Below are 22,133 nucleotides of genomic sequence, written 5' to 3'. Positions count from 1 at the left end.
CCCAAATTAGGAGGCCTCTCTCTCCACATGGGGCTGCTTAGAGTTACTGGAGAGGTGAGATGAGCAACTCCCCCTTCCTGCATTCTTGAGTGTAACTTTTTGTTTTGTTATACTAAAGGCACTATGGTCTCTTGCATAATTTTCTTAGTCCTTATAAAGGAAGGTTAAATAGGCTTTCAGCTTAGTCTTTCTCTGGGTAGATCATTACTAGAGGATCTTGCATTGCCACAAATTTGAGAAATTTTTAATTCACTTGCAGCTTTTCAGAAATTGTTTTATAAAATGGGGCATACCAGTATTCTTTTTTAATTAATTTTATTGGTACATGTAATGTATACAATATAAAGAAATTCGTTGTTGGAAATTTGTATCTTTACATAATTAATCTTGGTTCTTATTTTTTCCCCATCCCCCTGCCTGCCCTTCAATTCTTAACATAATTACAAGTTTTCAATAGCACACTGCATTTATTACCAGGTTTGATCAAAGTTAATATAAACATTCTATTTAATATATAAAAGATTGCCAAATTAGATAGATAAATAGAAAGATAGATACATAGATAGATACTATTTAAGTCAAAGTGGTAAGATCCAGTTATTCTGTGTGCTAGGACCAACTTGTACCAGTTTTTAAAAAGTTGGTCATTATTTTTTTCACAGATTTTATAAACATGTTAATATCACATTGGTACACAGAAATTTGGGGGGATATTTATGTGATGGAAATTAGCAAAAACTAGAAAACAAGTCTTTAATAACTGGCTTTCTTAAAGGAAACATAAACAGGGCTGGGGATTTAGCTCAGTGGTTTGGTGGCCTGCCTTGCAAGCGCAAAGACCCGAGTTCAATCCCTGGTACCAAAAAAAAAAAAAAAAAAAAAAAAAGGGAAACATAAACATTTACCAGACCTATTCCAAAAGGTTTTGAGTCCCCAACCAAATAGATATATCTTCTTTACAGGTGATTTTTAAAAAGAAAGACATTTTAACTAGTACATTACTAAGACTGACACATTAAATAGAATGTTAATCACAGTATTGACTTTTTAACTTTCATCACTGAAATATTGCCAGTAACCAAAAATGTCAATTAGACACAGAACTTATCTCCTATCCCTCTGCGATTATGTACATAAATCATTATTTCTGCAAGGACCTTCAAGCTAAACACATCATGGGGAAAAGATGCCTCCAAGTTCTCACTGTGACTGTCCTAGGATTTAAATCATAAGTCTAGGTTTCTAACACAGAATGAATGGCATGGAATGCTTTGCAAGAAGCAGGTTTGATAAGTTATCATAGTGTTTCTAAACCTTCTGTCTCTGTCTCCTGTCCCAAGGTTTTTAAATGTCAAGTAGCATTTTGGAATTTTCTAGGATTAAATAGGCTTAGAATTCCCTCAATTATGTTGAAATTATTCTTGTAGTTTCCCTGTGGACAGTTTATTTTCTAAGGTAATAAGCAAGAAACTTTTTTCATCTTAGAAGTTACATTTTTAACTTGAGTTAATTAAAGTATCTTTAATGGTATGTTAATTACCTACTCCCTGTTTATTAAACCTAACAACTGTTGAAAAGATGTCAAAACTTCAGTAATCAGAAGGAATATTGCTTTTACCCTGAGAACTTTTAGGGCTGTGATGAGCCCTGAAGGGAACCCTATACTACCAGGTGGAATCAACACAGGCATGGGGATAGCTTAGTGTGACTGTATCACGGGTTCTTCAAGGGACTGTGTGTGATTTCAGTAACTACATATCTGGAAGATAATTCTGCATCCACATATTCCTGTCATTCTTACAAACTGTCCCAGCACTTAGCACATTAAAACGTTCTCTAAAGATTTTTAGTGACCACTAATTAGTACAGAAAAAGAAAATGCTCAAATTGCATTCCACAGTCTCTAAAGCGTGTAGAGAACCCAGACGGGGGCATCACAGCTTGGCACAACTCTCTCCTGAATGCTCCTTATGACAGCATGTGACCCTTATTATCTCAGGCCAAAAGGTACAAACCACTGTCTCATCACAGTTCTTACCTGCGTGTTCCCAAAGCAGTTGTGAGGGAAATCACAGGCCACTTTTACCAAAAACAGAGTATAGGAGTCTGTGAATGATTGACTTTGTGAAGAAGCTGAGTAGCTCAATGGCTTTTCATATGATAGCATCATTTTAACTTACTCAAGAGTTCATTTGTAATCTTCACTAGAAGTGAAAAGGGTAGAGTTACTTCTACATATTTTATAGAATGTGCCACATTTATAAATGTTATCAGTTATGCATTTAGGGAACTATCACTCTCTGGGTCTTAATAAAACACTAAGAAAACCCAGGAAGACTTATAAATAAGGCAGTATTTCCTCTGATCATTCTTAAGGAAATATTCCTTTCCAGAAACAAGAAGGCGAGGCTCAGCTAGCACTTACTGTCCCCTTGTCATCCACTGTGTCTATTTCCAAGACCATATGCTGACCAAACTGGCTCTTCTGTAGTTCTCCTCTTGATACATTTCCTTCCTTAAATACTTTAGCGCTCCAGTATCATGGCTATTCCTTTAATTCAAGGAGAGAATTTGCCTGCTCCTATGAAGTGTAAATTCCCTAAAATAGAGTTTTTATTCTGTACCATTCTATTGGGAGACTGGTCTGTCTGTCACCTGAATTAAAGTCACCTACAAGTGCTTATTTGAAAGTGAAGATTCAGACCAGGGATATTGCTTAGTGCTGCCTCCAACTACCTTGTGAGCATAAGGTCCTGAGTTTGTTCCCTGGTACAAAGAAGGAAGAAAGCAAGAAAGCAAGAAAGGAAGGAAGGAAGGAAGGAAGGAAGGAAGGAAGGAAGGAAGGAAGGAAGGAAGGAAGATTCATTATTCAGGGCATCTTCTGCAGACCTCCTGAATCAGAACAAATGCTTTCCCCCTTATGCTCTGCAGGATGATTCCCTGGTACGCTAATATTGAAGAACCTACTGTGTTAAGCCAACACTGGCAATTCTGTAAGCTTTTTGTTTTCTTGAGGCTCTCTACTCATGGTGATGAGATAGATCTTCTTTATAAGAGCTATTTACTCAAATGCCAATATCCCAGAGATAGTTTTACAAGCTCTCTTGGCATCCCTTAGCACAATCAAGCTGACATATAAAGTTAACCATCATGAGGCTGGGGTGGTAGAGTACTTGCTTAGCATGCATACAAAGCCATGGGTTCCATCCCTAGGACCAAAAGTAGTAGTAGTAGTAGTAGTAGTAATAGTAGTAATAGCAGTAGTAGTACGAGAAGAAATAAATAAATTAATAAATAAATAAAAATAGACGCCACAGTGTCCTTTGTGGCAGTGTTGATGTGAGAGAAATGATATGAAAAATCAAAGAGCACCCCAGAAAGAAAAAAACTACTGGGCCGGGGATTTAGCTCAGTGGTTCAGTGGCCTGCCTTGCAAGCACAAGGACCTGAGTTCAATCCCCGGTACCAAAAAAAGAAAAAAAAAAGAAAAAAACTACTATTTCCTGCCACAGGACTATATATACAGAATATGTAGATATGTCCACTAGCATGAAAAAGATAGTGAAGCATATCATTCTGTGAATTGGTCTCACTGGTGGGGATGGTGAACTAAAAATAAATAACAGGGCTCTATTGCTATATAAGTCAGTGTTCTTGCAGATCCTACACTGTGAAGTACAGACTTGTTGACCACAACAAGTTGTGGTTGTTAGAGGATTTTTACAAGGATAGGGAGAGGGCACTTAGCATGAAAAGGGGAGATTGTACTCTGCCTAACTAATTTGCAGAAAGTCTGGCCTTCTCATATCCCAGATTTCCAATACATTGCTCTTCCTTCAAATAACTTTATCTAATTAACATGTTTTTCACTCAATCAGTTTACACATCAATCAGTTTTCAATTACCAGAACCCAGCTACTGGTCCTAAAAAGTAATGAAAATTCAAAAGTCTACAATAAATCCTTAGACGCCCTCGCCATATCATAAACTAAGACAAATGATTTAATTCATTACCTTCTTCTTTTTCCTTTTACCTTTATACTTTTCATTCCCCTTTTATAAATCTTTGTATGACCTGTATTCCATTTGAAGACCTGTTATTGAAAACCATAGAGATAAGTTCAAAGAAATGAAAATAAATGAATATGAACACAGAAACTTTCAGTTTTAGAATGGTAATATGGAATATATCTATATTGCAATATTTTTATTTAGTATTAATCATTTCAAAAAGTATCCCATCTAAACATAATAGTCCTGTGTCTTTTTGCTACCAAAAGCTTTATCCTCCAGAGAAAACACAAGGTCAGCAGTTTCCACATTCAAGGAAGGGTTACCTTTATAATGAATGTAGTCGTTGAAGTCCTTATAACAAATTTGACTTAACTAAATAGCTGTTCTTTTCACAAGTATGAAATGTAAAAAGATCTTATCAAATTAATTTTCATGGGCAGTATGTACATTTTGTAATACTTAGGTATCTTGTTTTAGGAAGAGGAAAAGAAAGCAATGGAGACCAGGAGGAAGTATAGTACAGAGAGGAAAGAAGTTGAAAGAGAAATGGAGAAGGGACAGAGGGAGCAGAAAGGGACTCTTTACATTGCTAGTGTGAAAAATACATTAATTATCATCATATTCCCTTCATTACTGTAGATTACAACAGAATTTGAGGTGTGATTTTGCTATTTTAAACAAAATCAGGAAGACAGAACCAAGATTTGTGACAGGCTTCCTCTATGCCAGCAACTTTATGTACTTAAATACTTAAATATGAGAATAGCTGAAAGATATAGATATTCATTAGGAGACTGAGGGGCTATGAGTTAATGTATGATTACCATAGTTATGACTAGCTGCAAAATTAGGAACAGGACCAAGATAACAGCTTTCCAAAATGTTCTATTCTCTTTCGTGTGATTTCTTTTCATGTTTGTTTTCATGGCATATTTTATGTCTATAATTTCTTGATAATCAACAGCTATTTCCAAGCCTTTGATCATGAATTGAGCCAATTATAACATTGGTGGTAAGAAAATAAGTCTACTGTACAAAATATTCTCATATTAGAGTTCAAAACAAAGATTGAAAGTCAAAGGCAACATATTTCCTGAGGTGCTAATAGAATTCATAAACATCATTCTTCTCACAGAAAAAATAAGACACAAAAATCAATGTTGTTTACTCAGAGTTAAAATGCAAACTACTGTTAGTCTTTTGGCTGCAAAGTTGACAAAACCCCAAAAGGCAGGAAAATCTTAAATCTTATACTTACACATTGTTTTTCCTAAAACCAGGCTAATGAATTAGGATTAAAAAAATACATCTTTCTTCAGATTCTCTTGATTTTGAGAGCAACATGTAGAACCAAAAATATTTATAAGGAGAGAACCCTGAGCTGAAGGAAAACTCCAGTCCAGAGGGTCAGGAGAAGCCCCTTGGGTTGTGACTAAATATCTTCCTGTGGCTGGAAGAGTTTGTTTTTCTCTGTACCAAGCATTTTTATGAATAGTCCCTCCATGACTTTACTAAACTGTCCCACTTGGCATAATATAGAAAAAGCAGTGTGTGTTTGGTGCATGCTTGTAATCCCAGCTCTCAGAAGGCTGAGGCAGGAGGATCACTGTGAGTTAAAGGATAATGAGCTCAAGGATAGCCTGAACTACAGAGCAAGACCCTGTCTATAAAAAGAAAGAAAGAAAAAGAAAGAAAGAAAGAAAGAAAGAAAGAAAGAAAGAAAGAAAGAAAGAAAAGAGAAAAATCAAGTTACCAGAGCAGACACAAATGTAGTTCTCTGACACCTTGAGTTTTTTTGTGCTGATAAAAATGTACAGTATTAATATTTGATAAAACTAACAAATTCTGCTTGTATAATTTGCAAATATTGAGTGATATCATTCATTTTTCTTCATTTCTGCTTTGCTCTTTTTTCCCAGAATTACTTTTGTTAATCTAGGTCTCTCCTGCTTCCTTGTAAATTTTAAGAGTTTCTCCAGTTTTATCAAAAATGTTTTGGTATTTTTATTGGAACTGCATTAACTCTATATATCAGATTTGGATGTATGGCCATTTTGACTATGTTGGTTTTACCTATCCAGAAACAAATATCTTTACATTTTCTGATGTCCTCTTTAAGGACATTTTTCAGAGAACTATAGTTTTTTTAGAAGTTTGTTAGGTTAATTCTTAAATATTTAATTTTATCAGTGCTATTATGAATGATATTTTTTCTACCTTCTTAATGAGTTTGTTATTGGGGTAGAGTAATGCTATCTATTTTGGGGTGATTTTGCATTCCGTTATGTGGCTGAACTTGTTTATTCTAAGAGTCTTTTGTTGGAATGTTTTGGATCTTCTGTGAAGATGATCTATAAGGAATGATAATTTTACTTTTTCCTTTCCTATACACACCTCTTTTATTTTTCTTACCTAATTATTATTGCAAATGTTTTGAGTATTATGTTGAACATAATGGTGAAAACACACATCCTTGTCCTGTTCATGACTTTAAGAGGGAAATTTTTTTTTATTTTTTCCCCACAATATATTTGTCATAAATGGCTTTTGTCATATTAATATAAGGTCTTTCTATACCTATTTTCTTCAGAGATTTTAGTCAGGAAAGGATGTTGGATTTTGTCAAAGGATGTTTCTGCATCTATTATGATCATTATATGATCTATTTTATTGCCTCTGTTTATGCAATATATTGCATTTATTGATTTCCATATTCCAAACCATCCATGCATCCCTGGAATAAAGCCTACCTGATCAAGATGCATATTTTTTTGATAATTTTTTGCATCCCCTTCCCAGTATCTTGTTCAGGATTATTGCATCTATATTCACTAGAGAGATTAGCCTGTAGTTCTATTTTTTGGAGGCATGCTTGCCTGGTTACAAAATCAGCATAGTGTTAGCTTCTAAGAGTGACTTTAGGAATAAGCCTTCCCTATTAATTTCATTGAACAGATTGACAGACATTGATTCCTAGATACTTCATTTCTTTGGATACTATTGTGAAAGGGATTGTTTCCCTAATTTCTCTTTCAGTGAGTTTGTTACTTGTGTACAAGAAGGTATTGATTTTTGGGTGTTCACCTTGTATCCAGCTACTCTGCTAAAAATGTCAATTAAGTCTAGAAGTCTTTTGGTAGAGTGTTTTGGGTCTTCAATGTAGAGTATCATATCATCAGCACATAATGACAGTTTAACTTCTTCCTTTCCTATCTTTATTGCTTTAACTTCTTTCTCTTGTCTAATTTCTATGGCTAATGTTTCCAGAACTATATCGAAGAGGAGCAGTGATAGTGGGCATCCTTGACTTGTTCCTGATTTTAACATGAAGGTTTTCAGTGTTTGACAAATTTAATATGATCTTGGCTGTTAGTTTTTCATAGATAGCCTTCATTAAGTTGAGATATAGACCTTCTATTCCAATTTTTTGCTGGGTTTTTATCATGAATGAGTGTTGAATTTTTTCAAATGCTTTTTCTGCATCTATTGAGAGGATCATATGGATTTTGTCCTGGACTCTGTTAATAAAGTGTATTACATTTATTGACTTATGTATGTTGAACCATCTTTGCATCCCTGGAATAAACTTGGACAGGATGTATGATCTTTTTGATGATCCTCTGTATTCTGTTTGCTAGTATCTTAATAAGGATTTTGCATCTATATTCATTAAGGAAATTGGCCTGTAGTTCTCTTTTTTAGTTGCATCTTTCCCTAGTTTGGGGATCAAAGTGATACTTGCTTCCAGGAATCAGTGTGGAAATAGTGTTTCCCTTTCAATTTCATTGAAAAGTTTGAAAATTGAAGGCAGTAGTTCTTCTCTAAATGTCTTGTAAAATTCAGCAGTGAATTCATCAGGACCTGGGCTTTTCTTTGTTGGTAAATTTTTAATTACATTTTTGATTTCACTGATTGTAATTGGGGTGTTTAAAATGTTTTTATCTTCTTTGTTCAACTTTGGTAATTCATAAGTATCTAAAAATCTGTCCATTTCTTCTGTGTTTTCCATTTTATTACACTACAGGTTCTCAACGTAGATATTAATGATCTTCTGGATTTCCATTGGATCTGTTGTGACTTCATCTTTTTCTGTCCTAATTGCTTGGATCTGAGCTTTTTCTTTCCTTTTTTTTTGATAAGGTTACATAAGGGTTTATCAATGTTACTTATTCTTTCAAAATCCAACTCTTTGATTCATTTATTTTTGGTATTGTTTTCTTAGTCTCCATTGCATTGATTTTTGCTTTAATCTTTATAATTTCCTCTCTTGTTCGAGCTTTGGGTTTTTCTTGCTCTTGTTTTTCTAGGAGTCTAAGATTCATCATTAGATTGTTTATTTGAGCTCTCTCTGTTTTCCTTGTGTACACAGTCAGTGCTATGAATTTTCCATGTACAACTGCTTTCATTGTGTCCCATAGATTCCTGCATATTGTATTGGCATTTTCATTTATTCATAAAAACTGTCTAATATCTTCTTTAGTTTCTTCTGTGATCCATTGATTGTTCAGGAGAGTGTTCTTCAATTTCCGTGTATTTCTGAAGTTGCTATGGTTTCTTATACTATTGATCTCCAGCTTCATTGCACTATGATTTGATACTATACAGGGGTTAACTTTGATTCTTTTGCATTTATTCAGACCTGTTCTGTGAGCTAGTATGTAGTCTATCTTAGAGAATGACCCATGTGCAGCCAAAAAGAATATATATTCTGATTTTTTGGGGTGGAACACTCCATAGATGTCTATTAAGTCCATGTGTTCAAAAGCTTGGTTGAGTTCTAGTATTTCCTTGTTGATTTTCTGCCTAGATAATCTGTCTATTTTTTATAGTGGGGTATTTAGATTCCCCACTACAGTTGTATTACTGCTTATTTGTTTTGTCATGTTTCTTAATATTTGTTTTATATAGTTGGGGGCATTAATATTTGGTGCATATATATTTATGATTGTCATCTCTTCCTCTTGAATTGTTCCCTTTAAAAGGATGTAGTGTCCTTCTTTGTCTCTCTTAATGAGTTTTGGTTTGAAATTTACTTTGTCTGTGAATAAGATTGCTATCCCTGCTTTTTTCTGGGCTCCTGTCATGTGGAGAATTGTTTTCCATCCTTTCACTTTCAGTCTATGGACTTCTTTTTGCAGTAGGTGTGTTTCTTGTATACAACATATTGTTGGATCTCACTTTTAATCCATTCTGCCAATTTTTTTCTCTTGATTGGTGAATTGAGGCTATTGACATTGATGGTTATAACTGATATGTACTGACTTATTATTGTCATGTTATTCTCCTTTTGTTAACTCTTTTTACTTTTCCCCCCTCTCTTTTTAGTTTCTTGCCTTGCCTATTTGATTTGGTCTATTGGGCTTCATGGTGTTGTGACCTTCACTGTCTTTTTCTAGGATATTGTTTAGAATTCATTGTAATGCTGGTTTGGTGTTCATGAAGTTTCTCAGGTGTTCTTTGTCATGGAAGTATCTTATTTCCCCATCCATTTTGAAAGAGAGTTTTGCAGGATATATCAGTCTAGGTTGGACTTTGTTTTCTTTTAGGATTTGAAATACCTCACTCCAGGCTCTCCTTGACCTGCGGGTTTGTGTTGAAAAGTCTGCTGTGATTCTGATGGGCTTTGCTTTACATGTGACTTGTTTCTTTTCTCTTACTGCTTGTAGTATTTTGTTCTTCTGTTGGGTTTCTGGGATCTTGATTATTATATGTCTAGGTATAAATTTTTTTGGGATCGTGGCTAGTTGGAGTCCTATATGCCTCACTTATTTTATCTGTATGTCTAATTCTTCCCTTCTGTTTGGGAAGTTTTCTGTCATTAATTCTGTGAACAGCTTTTTTAAGTCATTTCTATTTTCTCCTGCTACTTCTTGGATTCCTATCACTCTTATATTATTCTTTTTTGCATCCTCTAGGAGTTGTTGGATCGATAACTCATGAACCCTTACTGTTTTTAAGAGACCGCTCTTTTCACGATCACTGACTGCAAGCCTACCTTCCATACCTAAGATTCTAGCTTCACATTCTTTTATTCTGTTTTGTACACTTTCAATAGAGTTTTTAATCTCTTGGATATCTGAATCTGTTTTATGGATTCCATTTCTTTCCTCTGTTGGCATTCATTGTTTCCATTTCTTTCTTAGTCTGGGCTTTCATGGCTTCTATCATGGTCCTGAGCTCATCTATTTTTTTCTCAGTTTCTGTTCTAGAGTCTTGAATCATGACTTCCATTTTGCTCACCATCTCTATGGTTATCTGGGAAATTATTTTTGTTTTGAATTTTTCTAGAACCTGATCATTCTGTTTTGTTACTTCCTGTGCTTTGAGTTCAGGGTGTCCTGGTGGTTCACTGTCAGCCTTTTCATCCTCATTTTCCCTACTGTTTGCCATTGGTGAACTGGAAGTCTGTCTTTGTGTCTTGCTTCAGTGTTTTCTCATTTTTGTTTTTGTTGTTGGGTTGCCCTTGGTTTAATTTCTGGGTTATTATTTAAATCTTCCTGGTATAGTTGCGCTTTAGCTTTTGAGTCTCTAAGGACTCCTAGACATTCTCATTTTCATAATATCAGAGAAAACAACTCATTAAATCAATCACAATCCTTTATCCAACTTGATACAATCAGCAGCACAATAGTATCAAACACAACTTGCAAACTGACCACTTGTGGTAGTCATTAATCTATTAGCTGTAAAGCATGCTAATTAAATTAAAACCAAGAAGCAGCCTAAAATATGTTTGCAGTGAATATCCTTTTCAATATAGCATCTTTACCATTTAGGATGGGGGCTTAGACATAGTTAGACGAGAGGAGCAGATAAGTGATAGAATTGAAGGTTTCAAGTGAAGCCAGAGGACAAAGAATGACCATAAAATCTTTACAAAACTATTAAATTCAACAGGGATATACAGAGTGCAAGAATAAGCACAAGAATATATCCCCTTAACAGTAATCAGGGCTCACTTTCCCTTGAAACTATTGACCCATGAGTGAGGTAAAATGACAGAAGAAAAGAACATTAAAAAAAAAAGTGATGAAGAAGTCTGAGTTAGGGCAGGAGCAGGAACAGAGAGGGAGATGAGGGATAATATGGTGGAGCAAGAGACTGAGTTGGAGAAAGAGGACAGAAAAAAGAAAGAATTTGCAGAGTGGAATGAGGAAAAGAAAGAAAAAAAATGACTTTGAAGAGCCTCTTTCAGACTCTATCTCTGCTGTCATAATATACCACATGCACAGCCATGTGCAGAACCAAGTCCCAAGATCTCAGCTAGCCAATGGAAGATCCCCATGACTCAGACTGACCTCAGGCTGCAAGGCCCAGACTGAGTTCCTGATCTGCAGGTTTGAACTCCACACAGTTCTACTGCAGGTTTCCCCTGCTCTTTCTTTAAATATGTTCCAAGTTGGGAGCTCAGAAAAATACCCTTTATGATCACCTATGCCTCTGCAGAGTGGGTCCAAGGAGTGGCCCAATCAGGAGGTCTGAGAGTGTGTAGTGGGGGGGGTTTCAGGGGTGCCTGCGCAGCTACCTTCCTTACTGGAGCTGGTGGTGGAGCAGGCAGGGGAGGGCACAGCTAATCATCCTGCCTAATGGGACCAAGCAGGCCAGAGGGAGAGCAGATCTCAGAGTGGCCTTCCAAAATCGTGCCTTCCTTGCTGGAGCTGGTGGTGCATCTGTCCATTTTATTTGAATTATTCAATTTATTGGGCATAGGTTGGCAATAATAAAGATTTCAGTAATATCCATTGTGATTTCACATTATTCATTTATTGGGGTCTTTTCTTTTTTGGTAAGATTGGCTAAGGATTTATCTATTTTGTTTATTATTTCAACAAACATCTTTAATTCATTTATTGTTTGTATTTTTTTAATCTCCATTCCATTGACTTTGCTCTGATCATTATAATTTGCTCTCTTATACTAGCTTTGGGTTTAGATTGTTCCTGTTTCCCTAGGAAGTTGCACTGTTAGCTATCTTATTTGAGCTATGCTCACTCAGTTTTTGTGAAGTGGGCATTCAGAACTATAAACTTTCCTCTTAGGACTGCTTTATTGTGTCCCAGAAATTTTAGTATATTTTATGGGATTACTATTTAGTTTTAGGAACTATCTTACTTCTTAATTGATTTATTCTGTAATCCACCAAATATTTAATAGTATATTAATTTCCATGCATTGCATAATTTTTTTCTTTTGCCATTAATTTCTCATTTCATTGTGCTATATCTGATAATATGCATGGTATAATTTTTAATCTTTTGCATTTATTTAGACATGCTTTATTGGCTAGAATTTGGTCTATTTTCGAGAAGGTTCCATGTGCTGCTGAGAAGAATATGGATTTTATTGTTGGGTGCAACACTCTGTTAACTCCATTAGCTTAAAAGTTTTATTCAACTCTGTTTCTTTTGAATTTTTTTGTCTAACTGATCTGTATATTTGTGACAGTGGGGTATCTATAACTATGTTTATGTTTACCTGATCTTGTATGTCCACTATTATAGTGGCACCTCAGTTTACAAACTTAATTAGGTCCATGATTCTGAAAAAGATGGCTGCAGTCACGTTTTTCCCTGATGCAGATTTTACAACAAAAACAAAAGTTTACCAAATTCTCTGTCTTTGAACTAAATTGTTCACAAATAAAAGCTTTTATGAACAAAGGTATCACTGCAGTTGTTTTATGAAGTTAGGTGCATTGTCGTTTGGTAGATATATATGTTGATAATTTTTGTCTATTCCCATTAAATTGTTCCTTTAACTTATATATAGTGACAGCTTCTGCCTGCTTTGATCAGTTTTGGCTTGTAATCCACTTTACCTAAAAATAGGATAAACTACACTTTCTCCTTTTTGTGTTCCTCTTGCATAGAATATCATTTTTCAGACTTTAATTTTTAGTCTATGAATTGTTTTAGTTAAATGTGTTTCTTGTATAGAACATACTGTTGGAGTTTGTTTCTTGATCAGAAAATTGACATCATTAATATTGAGAGTTATTCCTTATTGGTATTGACATTCCTATCAATGCATTATTTTTCTGTTGCTCATTCCCTTTCTTTTCCTTTTACTGAACTATTACTGTAGCTGGTGTATTCAGTCTATTAGCAGCATGTCTCTTTCTAATATATCCTTGATAATTCTTTAAGTCACACTGATGAATTTCTTAGGAGTTCTTTATCATGGAAATGTCTTATTTCTCCATCAATTTTGAAAAATAATTTTGTAGGATATATCAGTGTAGGTTGGAAGTTGTTCACTTTAAGGGCTTGAGACACTTCACTATAAGCTCTCCTGATCTTGAAGTTTTGTACTGAGAGTCTGCTCTGGTTCATTTATAAAGAAGTTGTTGCTTTTCTCTAAGTGCTTTTAAAATTTTCTTCTACTTATTGATTCTGGGGTTTTGATATGTCTTGGAGAGGTTCTACTTTATATTTTTCTCATCATCATCACCATATAGATACTATTTCCAAGCTTCCTTTAAAATTAGGTATGGGTTTAGCTAATGACGTGTTATTGGAAATTACAAACACTATTGTCAAGTCTAGTTCATGAAAGCCTTTAATTATGCTCCCTTTCTTTTATGTATTAAATGGAAAGGACTTCAAAGCTTAAATGAAGGTGAAACCATAAAATAGAGTCCAAGTTTCCTCAAATGTCTTCATAGAGAATAAATGTCTAAAGTTCTATCTCTACAGAAAAGCGTGGATTTGTTTTCTTTTTCAGAGTATTCCAAAGGTGATTTAAAACAGCTATTTTATCAGAAGAGCTTTAAACAAAAAAATAAGCTAAATGACTAGGAGCCTTTAGCACCAACTAATTCAAATCAGGTAACTTCCAGAGAGATTCTCCTTAGTTCATGAAAACCCACACTTCTCAAACTCTAGTTCTTAATGGAACAAAATATAAATTCAGGAATCTGAAAGAGAAACTGCTTAACAGAATTCTCCATTTGATCTTATTTTCTTAAGTTAAATTTAAGAATTACATGAAAGAGTAGTAGTACTCCTCTAAGGTCATACATTTCAGATTGTCCTGAGTGGATCTGTAGTCTGAGAAATTATCATAGAAATGCAGCCAATATTTCTTTCCAGTCAAAGTGAGACATAATTTCATAGCTTTTCCACTATATTTAGAGGGATTAAAATAATTTCTTGGCAGAAATTCTTGCCCTTGGTTGTGATTACCTTAATTTTTCATCTGCAATATATGATATTAAACAGATCTTAATACTTGTTTTAATAGAGTAATTCAGTAGCTTCAGGTCATATGTCCTCTAGATGATTATGTCAGAAAGTTTCCTTAGCACTCCTTTCAGTTGAGAGATTGAAATCATTTATAATATTTCATTTTCTCTAAATAATAATAATGAAGTATGAAGGTTCAACTCTAGCTATGCTGTCACATTTGACTATAACAATATTCTTGTAAACTAGTTATTATTATTCCTATTTTGAAGTAAGCAAACACAATAAGAGAGGGTTTAAATTGGCTGCAGGTCTATATTTTCAGCCATTACCCAGAGCTGTCTTTTAAATTGGGGTATTTTATGTTTATATCTGTGAGGCCATCAGGCACCTTAAGTCAACTAACCTTTAATTAGTAACATTAATTTCAAAGATACAAACCTCAAAGCTAGACAATAGTCACTTTCATCTCTAAAAGAAAGTGTTTGTAGAAGAAGCATGTTATACATGTTCAAGTATTTATATGTAGGGCAGAAGACATTTCAGAGCTGTAAAAGAGAAGATAATTTACATTTCAAAGAGATCAAAATGAATACCAGAAGAGAGGACTTTCTAGTTGAGGGAAAGATTTAAACAGATTCTATTAATTAATGACTTAGGACAAGCTTTCCTGATTATTCACTAGTCACTTGATTATAAGATGAACTTGTGTCTTGAAATAGATATGGTCCATTGTAAAATTGATTCAAAAGCATAGAAAAAGATACCAAAGCAGAGCCCAGAGGGACATAAGGAAATTGTATGTTATTCCTATTTTTAAAAGTAAAAGTAATTGTTACTATAAAAATGGTTTTTAAAAAAATAGTTGCTATTTGAAAGGAGCTATATGCAGTAAGAATGCATGGGAAAGAATGGAAGAACTATTGTATAAAAAATTAAGATCTCAGTTCTTCATAAAAGAAAATCCAGGGACCCAAGAAAGGGAAAGAAATCTTGGGAGTGCAGACTGGTACAATCACTGTGGAAATCAATGTGGAGATACCTCGAATCAAAATGGGGATAAGTAGGATTAGAGGTTCCATTTGACCAACTATCCCTCTGCTGGGTATGCTTCCAAAAGAATTAAAAGAATCATATCACAGTGATATATGCACACCCATGTTTGTAGAGGCACAGTTTGTAATAGCTAAAACTTGGAAACAGCCCAATTGCTAATCAGTTGGAGACTGGATAAAGAAGATATGGTTTTTCTATAAAATGGAATACAATTCAGCCATAGAAGTGAGAAATTGGAGACATTTATAGCACATTGAGGTCATACTCTTAAATGAAATAAATAGGACACAGTGTAAATGCTGAATAGTTTTTCAGGTGTGAAAGGCTAGAAGTGTAAATAATGTTCAAATTGTATAATTGATAATGTGAAATAGGCAGAAACATACAAAAGGAGTAGGGGAAGTGGAAAGGGTAGGGGAAAGGAAAGAAGGGGAAATAAAAAATACAAGAAAAGGAAAGAAACCTTGGCTCCAGTACGGTAAGGCTATAACCTCAGGCAAATGATACATCAAGCAAGAAGAATGCTTTTTCCAACTCCTGAGATCAAAAGAAAAGTAATTCACCAGGATTTTAAGGAATCCTTAATACTCTTCCCCTACAGCTAAAAGTACATAATACCTTCTGTCTCTTTCCTAAACAATGGAGAAAACAAACATTAGGTAAATACAGTCTTTTGTAGCAGAGCAAAGGAAGCTATTGCTGTACTGGTATTTCCCAGGTTTCTCTAGGTAAATGAGTTTTTCCCATGTTCTTGAAGACAACCTGCATAAGCATGCCCATGCCAACTTTGTTTTTACATAGTTTATAATAAGGATATCTAGGAGGGTACTGGGCACTCAGCATATACAGTATTTGTAGAGACTGCTGAATGGCTACCAATAAGCCGGTCAAAGATTCACTCATCAAGATCTAAAGGGACTATGAATTAGATATCCCCTTTGATTGTGGGTCCTAAAATGTCCCAGAAATTGCCCCACAAAAACAGACATCCACTTCAAAATCTTCCAGTCCCCAAGTCACTTTACCTTTGACATTTCCAATGAAGTAAGAACTTTCTTAATCTCCTTACCCCTCCTTGTAGAGATGTTATCTGATATGTTCAACTTATTCATTTTTATGCCACTTTATATCAATTTATATAAACTTTGTTGCATTAAATCATATTAGCAGCTCATTTCCACACTGATAGAATCTTATCTATATAGACATCAAACAAAATGATAATTTCAGGCATCTAATAGTTTCTAGTCATGTAACTACAGATCAAAATTCTATCTTCAATTATTTTCAGAATTCGAAATCTGAATGATTAAGAGGTATACACAATGGAGAGCAACTGCTTTTCCTCCAGCCCGAGCCAGTGAGTAATTTGTATCATTATACCTCCAAGTTTTAGTTTAAAATCATTTTATAGCAAACTATGTTGGCTTTCAGAGTGGCCATTACCATTTCTCCTAGAAGAGTCTCCAAATTGATCCTCCCTACTCACTTTTTTCCATTTCTTCCTCAGTAAACATGAGTAGAAAGACAGATATAAAAATACAATGCTTTGTGGGATAATTGGAGTTCATATAGAAGGACAAATTTTATTTCTATAGAAAGTTCAAATCCAATGCTTCCTGCTAGGTTTAAGACTTTGGGTTTCAATCTCAAGTTACTTTAGGTCCTTTAAAGAACTTAGGTAACCCTGGTGAGTTTCAAGGCATGCTAACAGTAAAATTGATTTCTCTTAGTTTTAAAATGTTTTATATAATTTTCACAATTCTTTAATATCTGATTTTGACAGAGACCAGTAGTTCTGATTTATAGTTTTCAATACCTAAAAAGTTTGTATCTGTTTTATACCCTCAGATTAATTTGGGGGACTTTTATTCATGAAATCTTTTGCTTTCTTTCCTTATTTACCTCACTACCATCACCACTAACCCTTCTCCATTTGGGAAACAGCCTTGCTGAAAAGAAGGTTTAAAGAGATTTCTGTGCTATCCATTTATTGTTTTGTGCCCTTGTTCAGTTGCCAACGAACTAAATTAATCATAGAACTCCCAAGCAAAGCAATTTATCATTGCCTCATCATCCATCAAAGCAGCTGTTTCCCTTCTAAACTTTCTTTTTAAACAATATGCAGCAACTGTCATGCTATTTCTTTCTTACTTGTCCTTTGAAAAATGGTGGCTGTTTAAAATCTCTCATTTCTCTCTTCTCTCTCTCTCTCTCTCTCTCTCTCTCTCTCTCTCTCCACTGTAACAATCTTTTCACTTCTCTTGATTACTGTATCACCCATTTGAGGATCTCTTTCTGCAATATTCTCCTGTTCTCTGAGAAAATCTGTCTTTCATTGGCTTGAGTTTGGTTCTAACAAATTTGCTTCAACAAGCCACCTTTCTCCAACAAAAGTGGTGACAATGACAGCTTTTAATGTGCCAGGAACCTTACATATACTATCTTTAATGCTCACATTCATTCTGTTTTCACAACTTAGCAGAGATGGTAAGAATCAGAGACATCCATGTCCCACAGCTAAAGGATGTCAAAATCAGAATTTGAGCCAGGTATATGAGTAAGCCCAAATTTTTGCAGTTTCCATTCTTTTCAAGTTGTTTCTATAACCCTCTCCCTGATGTTTTCATTTATGATTCTTACATTAATAGAATAAGTGGAAAATAAATAAGAGCATACTGAAAATATAAGCATAAAAATATCCAATATCATACACGAGGTTTAAAAGGTACTAATCATTGTGCTGGAGAATCCCTTTGACCCAAATTAATGGAAAGACCCTAGTAAGCTTCCTATAGATTTTAGCTTTCTGCCTTAATCTTAACAAAATGAAGTTCATCTTGTCAAATCTTGGTCACAGTTGGACATTATGAGCGAGCTTTGATTGTAAGACTTCTGCTGACAGCGAAAGCTAAATGGAGTCAGCAGTGTGCCCTTCTAGACTAGAACTGAGAAATATTTATGAGGTGAATAATAAAGCACAACCTTCCTTAATGGTTTCCAAGCTATAGCAAGGAATTTTGATGAGATACAGCAATAAATTTTCTACTTCTGCCAGCTGTGGAATGAGGGAGGTGTTCCAGATCTGAGGGGACCTTGGCTACTGCCTGCTTCACAAGTGCTTATCTTTGCAACAGCAAAACTTTACTTTGACTAGCACCAAAATAATCATTTTTTAAAACATTAGATATAATCAACCTTAGTTGAGCTTCTTTTTGGATTAGTTGGAGCCATCATCAAATTAGATACTGGCTTCAATGGTAAACATTTAGAACCAAATTAAAGCATTACACAAAGTATTACATGTTTTGCCTAAAATGATATCATATAAATCAGAAATAAGAAGTAGGTCATCTTTTTATCTATTTGGTGATATGTGCATTGAACAAACTCCGTCAAAGATAATGTTATTCTTCAGTGAAACTTATAAAAAAGATTCACTTTTTACCACTAATTCAAAATAAACTGAAAAGTATAATCACAAAATAAAATGTTTATCTTGAAAATAAAGAGCCATACTATTTTAGTAGAAAATACTTTTATGAAAATATATTTGACAAATAATATTTTTAGGAAGTGCAAAATCATTAATTTCCTAAAAGGCCCCCACCACTTGATCAAGTGATGGACAAATTTGAGGAATGCAAGAATTCCTCATCTAGTTAATGTTTTAAATTTCCATATCTCAGTGAAGGACAGTAGGTCTTACCCAGTTGTCAAAAGACTGGAAATCATTTTTCTTCCTTCTCTCCTATACACTCTGCGGCTAATTTATAACTGAAAGATTTCTGTTCTGTATCAGAGTAACTGTGAATCCACTCATGTACCAAAATCTACTCCCCCCTCCCTTCATAGTAACCACTATTACTCTTTTCTTGAATTAAAATGTCTCCTGAGTTTCTAGCTTAAAGTCTCTCTGCCTGCAAAGTCTATTTTTCACACTACAGACAGAGAGATTACTCTTTCCCAAAATGTAAATCTGGTTGTATCCTTCTTTTCCACAGAACACTTTAATGGCTTGTCATGGCCCTCAGAATAAAGTGCATACAACTTCTAAGTACCTTGTAAATTCATTCCTCTAATTACCTTTACTTACCCTTTTTCTCTCATCAGTAATTGTCCCAACCATTCTGAACTATTTTAAGTTCCCTATCATAAGGTATTTTTCATTATTTCATACCTTTTCACATATACTTCCTTACATTAGTATTCATGAAAAGTTACTGAAATGCTCTTATGTTTTAACTGAAGCAGCTCAATATTAGTCAGCTTCCCATCCCTGTGACAAAATACCTGGGAAAATCAACTTAAAAGGAGGAAAGATTTTTGATTCAGCATTTCAGAAGTTTCTATCCATGGTGGTTTGGCCACATTGCTTAGGGCCTGTGACAACACAGTACACGAAGGCAGGAGATCCTGGTAGAGGAGGCCTGTTTACTTCATGGTGGCTGAGAAGTGAAAAGAGAGAGCTGGGACACAGTGCCCCAGTAGCCGAACTTCTCCCTCTGAGTTTCACCTCCTAAAGGTTTCACTATCTCCCGGTAGAGCCATAGGTTGGGGACCAAATATTTAGTATGTGGGCCTTTGAGGCACAGTTCAGACTTAAATCATAACAGAGTTAAGTTGAAGTGGATTGTGACAAATTTAAAATGTTTAATCACAAGAGCAACAAAAAATAAGATAAAAATATATTTAAAAATCCAAAAGGAATTGATATATAGTACCACAAAACTAAAATAAATAAAACAAAATAAAGCAAGAAGTGAGAAATGCAGGAAGAAAACAATAAAGGAGCACCAAATAACAGAATGTCATTCATAAATGACATAATTTCCATAATTATATTAGATTTAAATAGGCTAAGCAATATAACAAAAAGCACGAACCATCAACCTGGATTCAAAAGTGAGAACTAACCACATGTTATCAAGAGAAGCCTGTTTAATAAAGAAAAATATGTAGAAAGTAAAAGTGTGAGAAAAGATACACCATGAAAATATTACTCCTAAGAACACTCTATTGGCTATATTAATCATTTAAAATGTCACAACATGATCGATTTCAGATGACTCGTTAGAAGCTGAAGGAAAATGGTAGAAAGGACCTGTGAAGCCCGGATAAAAGATATTTACTGAGGGAAAATTACTAGTTCAAGACAGTGAATCATCATTGACAAAATAAAGTGTCTGTTTAGGTATTTCTCAGGAACATGTTTATTATCTAATATTTTATCTTTTGCTGCTATGGAAATGTTACAGTTCAGCTATATTTCCTAGTTATGATTATAACTAGAAGATATTTATTTGAAAATAATTTCAGCTCTGTGGATTTAATAACCAGAGACCCTGTTTCTCTTAGACTAGATTTTATCATCTTATCTTTGATTTCTTGTTTCCAACATGGAAATAGTTGGTTATTTTTTATTGTTGTCTCAAGTATTCTCATTTATGCAATTCATAAAATTTTCTCAGGTATTTCACTTCTGAAAACTAAAAAATGAACTAAAATGAAATAAGCATAAAAACATTAACTCACAATCACTTAAGGACATCTGTATTACTTCAAAGATAAACTCTTCACAACAATAAAAAGCACTACATCAGCCGGGTGTGGTGGCACACACCTGTAATCCCAGCACTCAGGAGGCTGAGTAAGGATGATTGCTGTGAGTTTGAGACCAGCCTGGGCTACATAGTGAGTTCCAGTTCAGTATCAACTACATAGTGAGACCCTTTGTCAAAAAACAAAAACAACAACAACAACAAAATATCAGCACATCAAAAACTAAATATGTGCTTAATATTAAAACATGCACATACCTGAACCAAAACCTCTAAAAAAGAGAGGTAAATTAGGAAGATAAATTCACATTCAACATTGGAAATTTTAACACATATCTGTCAATAATTCTTAGAGCAATTTTTAAATAAGCCTTTAAAAGATCCAAATAGCATAATCGAACACATTAATCATAATAACTTTGAAAAAATAATATACCCCAAAACTACAAATGCACATTAATTTCAAGAGCACATGAAATGGTAACCAAGATTGATCCTATGTTGATCTAATAACCAAAAGATTAAGATTTTACATAGTATTTTCTTAACTTTAATACAACTAAATTAAGAAATCAAAAAAAGACATATATAGAAAAGAATCACATATTTGAAAATAAAACAACTTAATCCTAAACCACCCTTTGGTCATAGAAGGAAGCACAAATTAGTAAATATTGTAGACTGAATGAAATTTTTAAAAACACAAAATTTATAAAATGCAGGTAAAGCAGTATGTGTATGTAAGAGCAACGGGGTCTGTTTCTCTGTAGCTGGTACAAAATGCACCTACAACTTAAAAGAGGAGAAGTTAATTCTGGCTTGGGATTTCAGAGGTCAGTGCACGGTCAGTCAGCTCCAAGGTATAAATGGCCTGGTGAAGGGCCATGGTGAAGGAAAGCTCTATGAATGCCAGAAGCACAGAGACATGAAAGATCCAAAGCGAAGGCAAGCCCCGAGGGAACCGCCTCCTCCAGCAAGGCCCACCTCCTAATGGCACGTTTCGCGATGAACTCATCGATAGATTAATCCACTGGTGATACAGCGCCCCTCTGATCTGACCATCTTCCAAAAACCCTACCACTGAACACATGTGACTTTTGGAGGACGTTCTAGATCTCAGCCAATATAGGTTGATTGTAGTTTTTTAGAACTTAGAGAAGAAGAAGAAAGGTCCACAATCATTGATCTAAGGTTCTCCGTCAGGAAACTTAAAAAAAAAAAATGTAAAAAAGAAAAAGAACTAAACCCAAAGTAAATAGAAGATCAAAAATAAGGATAAAAACAAAAGGACAGGCAACAGGGAAAATCAATATAAGCA

At 34.5% G+C, this 22,133-nt stretch overlaps 1 protein-coding gene across 3 annotated transcripts in view; it reads left to right on the top strand.

The window, feature by feature from the left end:
* The window catches only part of Lingo2 (leucine rich repeat and Ig domain containing 2), a 1,157,994-nt gene that overhangs the window by 1,121,699 nt on the left and 14,162 nt on the right, over positions 1-22,133 (top strand). The window contains exon 1 of one of the 3 annotated variants that reach the window (XR_783246.2): positions 16,535-16,614. The exons of the other annotated variants lie outside the window; for them this stretch is intronic. The gene's annotated coding sequence lies outside the window, so the exon portion shown is untranslated. Of the gene's footprint in view, positions 1-16,534; positions 16,615-22,133 lie in introns of those variants that run through there. 3 annotated transcript variants of the gene reach the window in all.

The sequence above is a fragment of the Fukomys damarensis genome, unplaced genomic scaffold, assembly GCF_012274545.1.
Source record: "Fukomys damarensis isolate Sample0158 unplaced genomic scaffold, DMR_v1.0_HiC HiC_scaffold_36, whole genome shotgun sequence".
Lineage (NCBI taxonomy): Eukaryota > Metazoa > Chordata > Mammalia > Rodentia > Bathyergidae > Fukomys > Fukomys damarensis.
Note: the sequence above shows the minus strand (reverse complement) of the source record. Positions and strands in the feature narration are given on the sequence as shown.